Consider the following 12,247-nt stretch of genomic DNA (forward strand, 5'->3'; position numbering starts at 1 on the left):
GAGGCTTGCAGAGTTTTGAGAGCATATTTGGAGAAATGATAACTTTTCAAACAATCTTAATCCTGCTTTGAGCTCATACTCATGGGTCTGTATTCCTGACTGCTTTGGTGTTGTATTCCATTTCTCTTCTGGCATCTGAAGCAAATGGTATTTTGAGGAAAAATACTGTACAGGTACAACTTATTTTCTACACAAAGTACAGAAGATCACTTTGGAAAAACAACTTGCACAAAAAACCCTCCCAACTTTCTCTCCCTTTTTCTGAAATTCAAATCTAGTTAAATCAGCTGTGAAGAACACTACTTTAAAGTAAATTTGTTCTTTCCTTTCTCAGTCACATGTAGCTGATATAATGATGTCTGAGTATTGATGATTGTTTGTCATGCTGGAATGTTTAACTGTGTTAGTTTGAATTATATTTAGTTTAGTATCATCATGCAGGAGACTAACATAGTTGTAGGAAGCAAGAAGATGCCTTTAGAAAAATGCAAAGCACATGTAAGCCTTGAATGTGTGGCATGATGCGTTTGAATTGGATATAAATAGTCTACTTTGTGGTTTAAAAATTTTTCAAATAGTGGACTGAGCATTTCCTCAAAGAGTTGGTGAACTATACCTTAGAGTTGTTCAAAACAACTGAACAAAGTCCTAAGCAGCATGATCTAATTAGATCTGATTGAAACATCAAGTTAATCTAAGTGACCTCAGGAAGTCCATTTATGCCTAGATTATAGTTATTTTGTTCACTGACGGAGGAAATACAGAAGTTAACACCTGCTTTTTAAAAGATAGATCTCACAGAGCATAGATACCTTCTGTTATGTGATTGGCTTAAACCTAAATTCAGGGAGGGGTATTGAAGCACTCCAAGGTGTGATCCATTTGCCGAGACTTGGGCAGAATGTAGTATTGGGTTGTAGCTACCCTGACATGCAGGTGCTGGGCATTTGTGGGAAGGGTTTGTGTCTATGACACTGGAGCTTCAAGTGGAGAAAAGGTGTGATTCTGCCTTCCTCTTCAGCCTATTCTTTTCCCCCGGTCTTCTATTAATTTAGTACCCTGAGCTCCTCTGAAAGTTCTGCTCTGAAGATTGATAATATTGTTACAGTAAACTTGGTGGTCAGACCATTTGCGAGGTAGGCTGTTCCTGTTCCTGAGAACTGTGGTATATTAGTGTTTGAGGGTGGGCCAGTGGGCTCTGTAGGTAAGACAGCTGAATGGTGCAGCCTAAAAATCTACTTGATCTGATCTACATAACCTGAAGAGGAAGCGAGACAGTATGTAGAGGAGGAATGTAGATTAATGTCTGCAGTGAATGTGGATTATGTGGATGCCAGTGGGATGGCAGAGCGATTCAAAGAGTAAGAGTGAGAAAACTCATGGGTTGAGATAAAGACAGGTAAAGCAAAAGCTGTGCCCACAAGAAAAGCAAACTAAGGAATTAATTCACTACTTAGCATCAGCAAGTGGGTGTTCAGCCTTCTCTGGGAAAGCAGGGTTCCGTCACATGTAGCAGTTATGTAGCTACAAACTCCAAATGTCTCTCCTTTTTCCTTCTTACTCCAGCTTTTATTGCTGAGCAGAGTGTTGTTTGCGATGCCCCTTGGGTCAGATGGGGTCAGATGTCTCAGCTGTGTCCCCTTCTGGCTTCTCGCCCACCTCCAGCCTCCTTACTGGCAGGACAGTTTGAAGAGCAGAAAAGGCTTCAATGTTATGTAAGCACTGCTCAGCAATAGCTAAAACATTGGTGTGTTTTTTGATGCTGTTTTGGTCACAAATTCAGAACACACCACCATAGGGGTTTCTATGAAGAAAATAAACTCCATCCCCATGCAAATGAATAGAACAGAGAGGATTGGTACAAGAAACAATCTGTCTGGTCATTATAGATGTTTTCAGTGTATTTCTACTGTCTGGAGCCTGAAATCTGGCACTTTCCCTGCTCATGGCTGCTTGAACAGGTGTACTTTTTGCTCAGTATAAACTGACTGGATGGCCAGGCCCAGAGAGTGGTGAATGGAGTCACATCCATCTGGTCACTTGTGGTGTTCCCCAGGACTTAGTCTTTGGTCGATCCTATTTAATATCTCTATCAGTGATCTAGGTGAGTGGCTTGAGTGCACCCTCAGTCAATTTACAGATGATACCAAGTTGGGTGGGGCTGTTAATGTGCTGGATGGAGGCAGGAAGGTTCCACAGAGGGATCTCAGCATGGGACTCTATACATGGGCCAAGATCAGTTGTATGTGGTTCAACAAGGCCAAGAGCTGGGTCCTGCCCTTGGGTCACAACAATGCCTTGCAGTGCTACAGGCTGGGGTAGAGTGGTTGGAAAGTTGCCTGATGCAAGAGGACCTGGAGTTGCTGGTTTCACAGCAGCTGAACATGAGCCAGGGTGTGCCCAGGTTGCCAAGAAGGCCAATGGCATCCTGGCCTGTATCAGCATCAGTGTGGCCAGCAGGACTAGGGCAGTGATTGTCCCTCTTTGCTTGGCACTGGTGGGGCTGTACCTCAAATCCTGTGTCCAGTTCTGGGCCCCTCATTACAAGAAGGACACTGAGGTGCTGGAGTGAGTCTAGAGAAGGGCAGCAGAGCTGGTGAAGGGTCTGGAATGCAAGTCCTGTGAGGAGCAGCTTAGGGAGCTGTAGTTGTTTAGCATGGAGAGGAGGAGGCTCAGGAGAGCCCTAATCACTCTCTGCAATTCTCGAAAGGAGGTAGCCACCTCCGGGTGAAGGTTGGTCCTTTCTCCCAGGCAGCCAGTGACAGGACAGGAGGAAGTGGCCTCAAATTGTGCCAGGGAAGGTATAGATTAGATATTGGGGAAGATTTCTTACCTGAAAAGTTGGTCAGGCATTGGAACAGGCTGCCCAGCTCCACTGCCTGAAGTGCTGAATCTTCATCCCTGGAAGTATTAAAGAACACACGTGGTACTTGGCCATGCTTGGTTAAGGGTGGACCTTTAAGATGTCTTTTCCAACCTTAAAGACTCTGATTTTATGGCTCTTGGATAAAAAAAAACTTCAATTTCTGGTTTCTCTGCATCTTTTTTCAAATTCAGGTTCTTCTTGGAGGGGTTAAGGGAGTACATTTACCTTCTTTGTTATGTATGAGAAAGCATATTTCTGGAGTCACTGAGGACTGCGCAGAGCTTGTACAGTTTGTGGAGTGTTTACTTAAGAATCTCTTCAGTTGTATTTGAGAAAAAAAGGTAAAGGAAAGCTGATTAATGCAATTGCTATATAATGTCTCTGGTAGAGAAATGTTCATTCTTGTTTATGGCAAACAGGCTATATTATAAGCCTGTCTTGCAGACAAATCTTATCTCTGGGGTTTTTGTCATAGTTAAAGGAAGAACTTCAATTACTGACTGAAGGGTTTTTGAGGCAGGGGCTTATATAATCTTTATCGTTTGCCTGGGTGTGCAGATGGGTTGATACATCCTAACAGAGTAGTGTAGATTTATGAATTTCTTTTTCTTTTCAGTGATGCTTTTACTTAATGCTTAGCTATCAGCTTATGAAAACATTTTGTAAGAGCTCACTGTTGCCTGTTTTCCTTTTATTTCTGCATATAAAAGGAATATAAATTGTAAACTTAAAACAGTGTTTTAGCATTTCTTTGCTGACAAGGGAAAAATTGCAGTCCAGACCTGCTCCAGAAGCTTCCTACTAATACTGTAATAAGCTACATAACCTTGCCTTTTTTAGAAAGTACCAAATGCTGCTAACAGGAAATGGCAGCTTGCACACCTTATTCTTGCAGCCTGAACTCTGACACAAGCAGTCTTTCTCTGCACGAGTGAGCAGGCAGGATAAAATTGGAGTGCTACCCCTTAGCCAAATTGAAATTTTATTTCTGAAGCTGTTAGGTTATTGAATGGACCCTGTCATCTCTGATACTTGGGGCACTGACTTTACTTTCCAAAGGGTGCTGTAGCACCCACAAGGCTGGTAGGAGTGCTGTGGCTGTGTCCTGTGCATGTATTCTCCCTGTACAGTCACTGACACGTGTTCAGGCTATCCAGGCGTGGTTGCCAGCCAAAGGTCAGGAGCTTTTCTCTTGACAGTTCAGAAGTTGCTTATGATTCTGCTTACCTGGGTAGTATGAGGATGGGTGAAATCTGAGGCGTGAAGTACTTCCAAGTCAGAAATGCAAACTTTTGGAGATGGTTTTAAAGGAAGTTTCATTGCAAAACATTGAGTTAAACTGATATTTTCTTTAAAAATAAGTCTTTTAATGAGGTAGGTGTTCTTTTTAAATCCTGTCATTTGATTTGTAAGATAAATAGGAGGTCTTTGGGGAACAATTCAGAAAAACCCATCATAGTCTCCTTTTTCTTGTTATTTACATGAGGAGGGATCAACTGTGTATTTGTGTATATAACTTTATGGTGAACTCTAAATATTATATTTTATTTCACAACTTAGCTTTTATGTCCTATAATCACCTAATATTTGAAAAAATGACTTTATTTTGGAAAAGGAATTTGTTAATAAAGCAAAACAAAATTCTTTTGCTTTGTTATCTTATTAGATTGCTTGTGCCAAATGGCTGTTAGACAAGAAAAAGACCTGTTCATTTCAAGAATAAACTGACATTACCTGTGTATCTCTGATAGCTAATATAACCAACCAGTCCTCTGATTTACAAACTGCACTTTCATATTCCACACTTAATTTTCTGTATAAAGCTTTTGCTGTTTGAAATTACTTGGATACATTCCAGAATTTAAGTTGTTATGAAGCCAACCACTTGATTTTGTGGCTTAAACATAGAATTGAAGGAACATTCATGTCACTGTACTTATTTTCTAAGTGAGGCTTGATATAACCCTTGAAATTTCTTTGAAATGCTTTTAGCAATTTTTGATGCTACAGAAGCAAGTGGATAAGTGAGCTGAAGGAATAATTGAAACTGATACGTATTTCTCTCTCTGACTAATAGAGGTGGGACAGAGTTGTGCAGGGGAAGAGTTTAATTCATGATACTTCTACAGAGCCTATTTGGAGTTATGAATAGGTTCTGCATTTAATGGATTTTTTGATGGCTTTAATGAAAAATGGTTATCCAAACCAAAACACAAACATGGAGGAATTCTGTCCATGAAACTCTTTACCACCTATGAGACACTGGCTAAAAATAGCTAAGCAATGCTTCTGAGGCTTGTCTTCCCACTGTTTCTGCAGTATACCTTGAACCACATGAATCTAGCTGCTATTAGGCTGGGCTCTGGAACAGTGTACTTGAGTTGTCTGCCTTCAGAGCAATTTCATGCTGTTGTGTTTGACTTTACTTAAAAATATAAAAACAGCCTGTTACAAACAGTTCTTGATTGAGCTTCTGTCACACTTTTCTAAATGTGGTAAATTTTAAGTTCTCAAATTCTGGTCTTGACTCTCTGAACACAAGCTTGTGGAGCTGTGGGAGACTGCTAACAACTACCATTTATGCCCTTTCTTGCCTTTGTTTATATGAAAAAGTATTTTAATGCATAGTTTGACACCTTAAAAGCACATAAAGACTGAGCTTGTGTGGTTTTCCCAGTCATATGTATGGAAATAAAGCAAGGAGGCCTCTTCTACTGTAAAGGAAGTTATGCTTAATGTTGGAGTAGATGTGATGTGAAAACATGCTTCAGGCTATTTGTTCTGTTTAATCAGAAACTAAATTCAGTGGATCAAGTGACAAGTAAATAGTCCTTTATCAGTAGTCTCAAAAGACTTAAGGTTCAAGGGCCTTGAAGAACATTTAGCAGAGTAAAGATTCTTGTACTCTGGTTCTTGCATGATTTCCTTTGCTTCAAGATCTTTTATTCTTTCAAAGGTTTGCTTAATTCACAAAATCTTTCAATGGACACTAACATTGCAATTAAGCTTTTTGTCTTGGGTGTGGGTGGGTGCTGTTTTCTTGCAGGATTTGTTTCAATCCCCCCTCCCCATCGAGCCCAGGAGTCTGTGAATCAGAAATGGAGATGGTGGATCTACCTTTTGTATGAAAAACTTAGCAACTGCCAATGAAACTAGTAAGAGATGGTCTTTGAACCAGCAGGATTAGACTGAAAAAGCATGATAGTAAATTGTTTGGAGTACTTCAGTATTATTTTGATTTAATTGCTGTCTCTAACGTGTTATATTTTGAGCAGAGAAACTTGGTAAGTTCTGCCTTTTTCTTTTATTCTTCCCTAAGTTGCCCCTGGAGAAGAGACTGTTTTGTGTTGACTCTGATCTGCTTATTTGTTTCCCTTCTTTTCTCTCTACCTGCTATGAAAGGGTGCTTGTCTCCTGTTCACAAATCTTTATTTGTATCTTACAGATATTTTCGAAATACAGTCTCTCCTAACTTGGTTGAAATCTTGAGTAGCAGAACACTTGAGCAGTATGAATTGGGTGTGGGGGTAATGCAAAGAGAGAGAGCACTGCATAGGTATGCTTGGATTGACGCAACAACTGAGGCTTTCTTTGGCCAAAAGTGATAGTTTTTGTGAACTAAGAGCCACTCGGGATGAGTCAGGTGTGTAGATTTTCTTGTAGTTAATTCTCTGTTCCACAAGATGGAGCCAGTTCTTTGGGAAATTAAGTCTGCCAAACAGCAGCAGGATTTGGGGAAACAATAGAGTCAACATAACTTCTCTGCATTTATGGGTAAAGGACAGGCAGTGTGCTGTTGAGAGAAAAAAGGAATTGAAGTCTGTCAGAAGTATTTAAAAATGTTGGCTCAAGATGAGTTTGCTGCAGACAATATTAGAGATGAAAAGTTAGTACTGTTATGTGTAATACTTGGCTTCCTTGTAGAATTTCTAACTGCTAACTGCAAGAATGTAAAGTGAAAACTAATTTTGTGTTTATGTGCCTCTATCATACAAACCATATTTAAAGCTAGTTTTGACAAGCTTTTTTCATTTAAAACTTTGTCTCAAAACTTACTAATCTCCTGGCAAGCTGGTTTTTTGCACATATTATAAAGGATACAGAATTGTTTGCTGAGATGTAAAATGGTTGTCCTTCCCTTTGACAACATGTGTAAAATTGAAAGGCTTCATGCTTGCTATTTTCACCCCAATTCAGACCTCTGTGTTCTCTCTATAACTTAAGATGGTTGGTGAGAGGGGTCAGTACCTGTATTGAGCAAAAGGAGTGTTTCACTATTCACTGCAGTTACAGAGAGCTGAACAGATGGTGGGGGACTGATGGAGGGAAGGAAACTCTGAATTGCTGTAATAAGGGAAGCAACCATCATCATTCGACTTCATAGTCAAATCTGCAGTGACCTTATTCTTGCTCTTTTGTGGATGTCTCCCAGTTATGTCATGTTCAAATACTTTTCTTTTGCCTCTTTTTAGTTTGTTCTGGTCTTCACTGCTTGCTTTTTTGTATTTCCTTTTTCTTTTTTTTTCCCCCTAGCATGTTTGTGTGACAGGTTCTCCTACTCTGTCTCGCCTGATAGTGTATAATATTTCTCGCTAATTTCTAACTGCACCTGGAAGCTGAGTAGAGGATGGAGTGTCGACTGAGATGTTTAAAACAGTTAAAAGATTTTTTTAAACTAATCAAATGGAGAGCTAAAGCAATGATTCACACTGCTTGGATTCATACACAGGTAGTATATGAGGCTTTCACATTTTTTATAATGCTGAGAAAAGTACTTTTTCCTTGGCATTTTAAATGAACTGTACTGTGTAAGCCTTGTTTTGTACCTGATGCAGTACTATGCATGTGCTGTGCAAAATAAAACTTGAACAGTTAGAGTAAAACTTAAATCTTGGACATACAAACACTAATGTACTTTGTGTTTTATTTCCTTTGACAATGCACTATACCAGCTTCAGCATTACAATTCCCATCACTATGCTTGCCCAAAAATGTATGTCAACTGTACTCACAAGTAGATGGTTGTATCATGTAGAAGTGCATTAGGAGAGTTTGTCAGCAATGTATGAATTTTTATTGTGCCTTCATCAATCAGCTTATTTCTAAAATAGTGGAGCAGAACACATGGTCCTTACTGAGTGAGTTAATGGGGACAGAGAAGAAAGTGGTATTTGGGAGTACGTGCACAAACATTAAGCATATGCGAGGTATGAGTCCAGTTTAAATAGTATGAAGGAGAAATCTGTCATCAAAATGTATCCTGAAAAAAGAAAAGTGTGAGGGAAAAGTGGGAAAGACTTTGAAGTATGTTGAGAGAAAAGCTTTCACCTCACCAGAGAATATGTAAAAACGATAAAACGATGCCTTTTTCACAAAATTCACACTTTGATGTGCACTTTAGAATGAAAGAATGGCATGTGAGATTGGATAACTTTTCCAGCAATTTAAAAATTGGCTTGAAATCAACTTATCTGAAGAATTTTAGCTAAAATTATGTAAATTGCTTTCAAGCTCTTTATTGCTTAAGTTTTAAACAGCTGAAGTTGGTTTTTGAAATGTTCACAGTTTTTTAATAGCTGTAGATACTTCTGTGAGTAGGGAGAATGTTGGTTCTACACAATAACTATACTGGCATGGAAGTCTACTGTAACTAGAAATAAACTCTCCAGGATTTTTCTTAAATTCATGAGTTATCTAAAACTTCTGAAAACCTTAAGATATAACAGGTTACGTTGTTTCTTGGTGACTACATAATTATTTTGTTCTTAGAGCCCCGATGGTCTCTAATAAAGGACTCTTTCAATACCTTAAATATGTCACAGTTAGTGCTGTTTCTATGCACCTGATTGAATTCTAATATATATTTGTGATGTCCCTTTGGTCAGCTGGGGTCTCATGTCCCTGGTTCTTCCCTCCTGGCCTCTTGCCCACTCCCTGCCTGCTGGGAAGGGGTAGAAAAGCAATCCTTGACTGTGCAAGCACTGTCCAGCTGTAGCCAAAGCATTACTATTACCAGCACTGTTTTGGTCACAAATCTAAAACATATCTCCATAGGAGCTGCAGTGCAGCAAGTTAACTCCATCCCAGCCAAGCCCAATACTGGGAAATGTTGCTTGGTGTTTTTCATTTAGCATGTAATAGCCAAGACTCCAGATTAATTTTTGTGAAGCTATATGATGGCTCAAATCCACGTTTCTGCTTAGCTCTTACAAGAAACTTGCACTTGTGCTGTGTTTAAATTTCCAGTCAAAATTCATCTCTCATTTTTATGAAGGCAACTGAATTGCAGTTATCAGTAAGACTAAATACACACAATAAACCTTGTGCACCTAAAAAATAACCTGGTTATTTTAAGGATAGTAGTAGTAACTAGTAATAGTAACTAGTATTTGACCTAGTGCACTCAGACTCTTGTCGTGATTTCTCTGGAAGACAGCACACACCTTCACAACCACCAGCTAAGAACTGAAATAGGAATTTAAGTCTAACCAGTAGATGATGTATAGAAATATGGAAAAGAAAGTTTAGCATGAAGAAAAAAAAAAATATTTTTCTCTTGGAATCAGCAATCTGTCATTGGGTTGCTGAAGTTTATTCCTTTGCTCATCTGGGCAGTCTTCCAGGGACTTCACAGTATTCTAGTATATAGTCTAGTATAAATATTGGTCATTCTCAGTCCTATGGCCTTTTTCCTAAAATTAACTTTAGTAAAGGATGGAAGAGGCTGAAAATATTTTCGAGCAGTTGTCTATATCTTAGATGACTGAAGAAATAACTTTAAGTGTATTTTTATATTGGAGTGGTGCAGTAAGCTGCTCGAGTGCATGTTAGCACTTCTAGTAAAAATTCAAATGACTTTCAGAAGTACAAAATTACAATTCTATAAAAACTTACATCAAACATGTCAAGTATTTTCTGTTATTTTTGGCTGACTCAAGTTGCGGTGTATATTGCAGCTCTTGGCAGGTAAGGTAGCGTAACTAATGATCTGTTAAGGTGTTTTAAATAGTAGAAAAAAGCCGTCACCAAGATTCTTGATGTCCAGTCTTCATTTCTGAAGCCATATATCTGTCTTCTTAATTGGCTAGCAAAAATACATGCAGCAGTTAAACCAGGTTACTCTTGAAAATGTTTCTAAAGGAAACCAAATGTATCTTTAAGGACCCAACAAAAAGAAACCTGTAAATATTTCTGTTAGAGCAAAATATTTTCTGTGTTCAGAAATAAGGATCCTGATTTCATATAGAATTGACAAAACTGTACATTGTTTATTGAATCACTCTGAATTACTGTTAAACATTTTTCACACAGAAATGTTTGCAGCCTAGGCTTCAGTTGACTGTTAGGTTAAGTCAAGCATAGTTGGTATGATGAACACACAGAAAATATTTTCTGACTTCTTTTGCCTAGTGCTTAACTGTGGTTATGATTGATTTGGATTAATGGAAACATTTTTCATTTAAAGTGTTTAATATTGCATATTGTCATTACTTGGAATTAAATTCAGAGGTTACACATGAATATTTTTATCTGGCCTCAGGTTTGCCTGTTATTCCACTGTTTAATTTGTTCCTTCATTGCTTAAATAGATTTGATTTCCAAAATTTATTTCATAAATAAGTACTAATTAATGAAATTTGAGCTTTTGGGGAAATAAAAAACTACTCTTTTTCAGGAGAAAGCCATCTACTTCAAAAGTTGTCATACTTTTTGTTAAAAAAGTTTCAAGTGTAATATTTTAACTACAATTAATAATCCCTCCCTTAATTTATTTAGACTTCAGTCATGTCACATCCTCTTTCCATCTTGTCTCATTAATGTAGAATTTGGCTGTCTGGGATCTCATAGCTGAGGCAGTACCTGGAGAATAGGAAATTCATGTGATGTGTAGTTGTACAAACTCATTCGTGGTAAAAAGTTCATAGTGGTTATGTAAACTCCCTATAGGGATAAAAACTTGGACAGCATACAGGTTCTATAGTTAAACACCTTCTTGTCCCTAGTAACCTGATCAACCTGGCTCCAGTTTTTAGAAGGCACATGTGTTACTTCAAGGGGAAAACTGGAGAAATTGTTGGGTACGCAAGAGTTTATCTTGTCTGTTTCCAAGCTGTCATGGCTAGATTAATCTTTTGCATAAACTGAAGTACTTGATCTACCTTAGTGGAGTGGCTATGAAGGTTTTTTTATTAAGTTTCTTCTGGTGCACTATTTTAGCTAAAACTTGATTAATAGGTTGAGGCAAATGACCTGCAAAACTCTATACTGGAGCACTAAAACTAAAAGTGGTATAAATTTAAAGTGAGGCCTTCTTGTAATATAAATCTACTAAGTGTAAGAGTGAGTATTTTGTGTCTGTAGTGTTTTATAGGGGGAAATAAAAAGGCAGATCAATAGGTTGCTAGTTGTTGAAGTATTTAAGACACATTGCAAAGAGTCTCAGCATTCTTACCTGACTAGTAGTAGTTGTAATGTAAAATTGCCATATGGGAAAAGATGTGTTATTTTTGGTGAGTAATTCCTAGATCTTTTGACCCTTGAAATCAAATTTTATGATAGTAGCACTTACTTTGAAGGCTGCCAGTCGTTTTAATGGTTATGGTCTTAAAGGTCAAGTAGTGGACATCAAGTGTTCTGACTTTCTGAGATATTGAGCAAGATAAATTAAAAGCAAGGTGATTACACAAAATAGTGCTAGTATTTCCACTAGTAAGAGTAATGCTTCTTGCAGCAAATGAGGGAATCTGTGAATGTGTCTTGGGATTTTCAAATACCAATTCTAAAGAATGGAATCTAACTGAAAGGATTTCTCCTGCTTCCTTGTTTTGGCTATTGCTTGAACAGTGCTTAAACACTATCAGAACTTTTCTTTTCTTGTTCTGTTCCTCAGAGTTTAAAGGTTGAGTGGTGAGTGGGCAGGAAGTGCAGCTGAGATGTCTGCTGACTCGAATTGACCACTCTATGCCATGTGATAAAGTGCTCAAGGAAGGGAAGAAAGGACAATGTTGGTTATGGTGGTGTCCAAAACAAGCGTTGTGGGTGCTGAAGCACAGCTTTTTAGGAAGTGGCTGGACAGCTGCCTGGCCATGGGAAGTAATGAAGAAATCCTTTATTTTCTTTTTTTTTCCCTTTTGTCTGCAGTTTTTGCTTCACTTATAAAATTGTTATCTCAGTCTGCAAGTCTTCTCACCTTCCTGCTCTTTTCTCCCTGTCCTGTAGGAGAGGAGAGTGAATGGGCAGCTCTATGGGTGTTTGCCAGGTCAAACCAACACAGTCCTAAGCAAAAGATCAGGAGAGGGAAGCATAAAGCTCTTCTGTAGATCCCAGGAAAGTGTTGATACAATATATTGATATTGAAATGCAAATGGCTGCAGTTGCAGG

The 12,247-nt window shown here is 38.4% G+C and overlaps 1 protein-coding gene across 4 annotated transcripts in view; it reads left to right on the forward strand.

Moving 5' to 3' along the window:
- SMAP1 (small ArfGAP 1) overlaps nt 1-12,247 on the forward strand; it is a 91,866-nt gene that overhangs the window by 13,649 nt on the left and 65,970 nt on the right. The window lies entirely within an intron of this gene.

This window comes from Anomalospiza imberbis, chromosome 3 (assembly GCF_031753505.1).
Source record: "Anomalospiza imberbis isolate Cuckoo-Finch-1a 21T00152 chromosome 3, ASM3175350v1, whole genome shotgun sequence".
NCBI lineage: Eukaryota > Metazoa > Chordata > Aves > Passeriformes > Viduidae > Anomalospiza > Anomalospiza imberbis.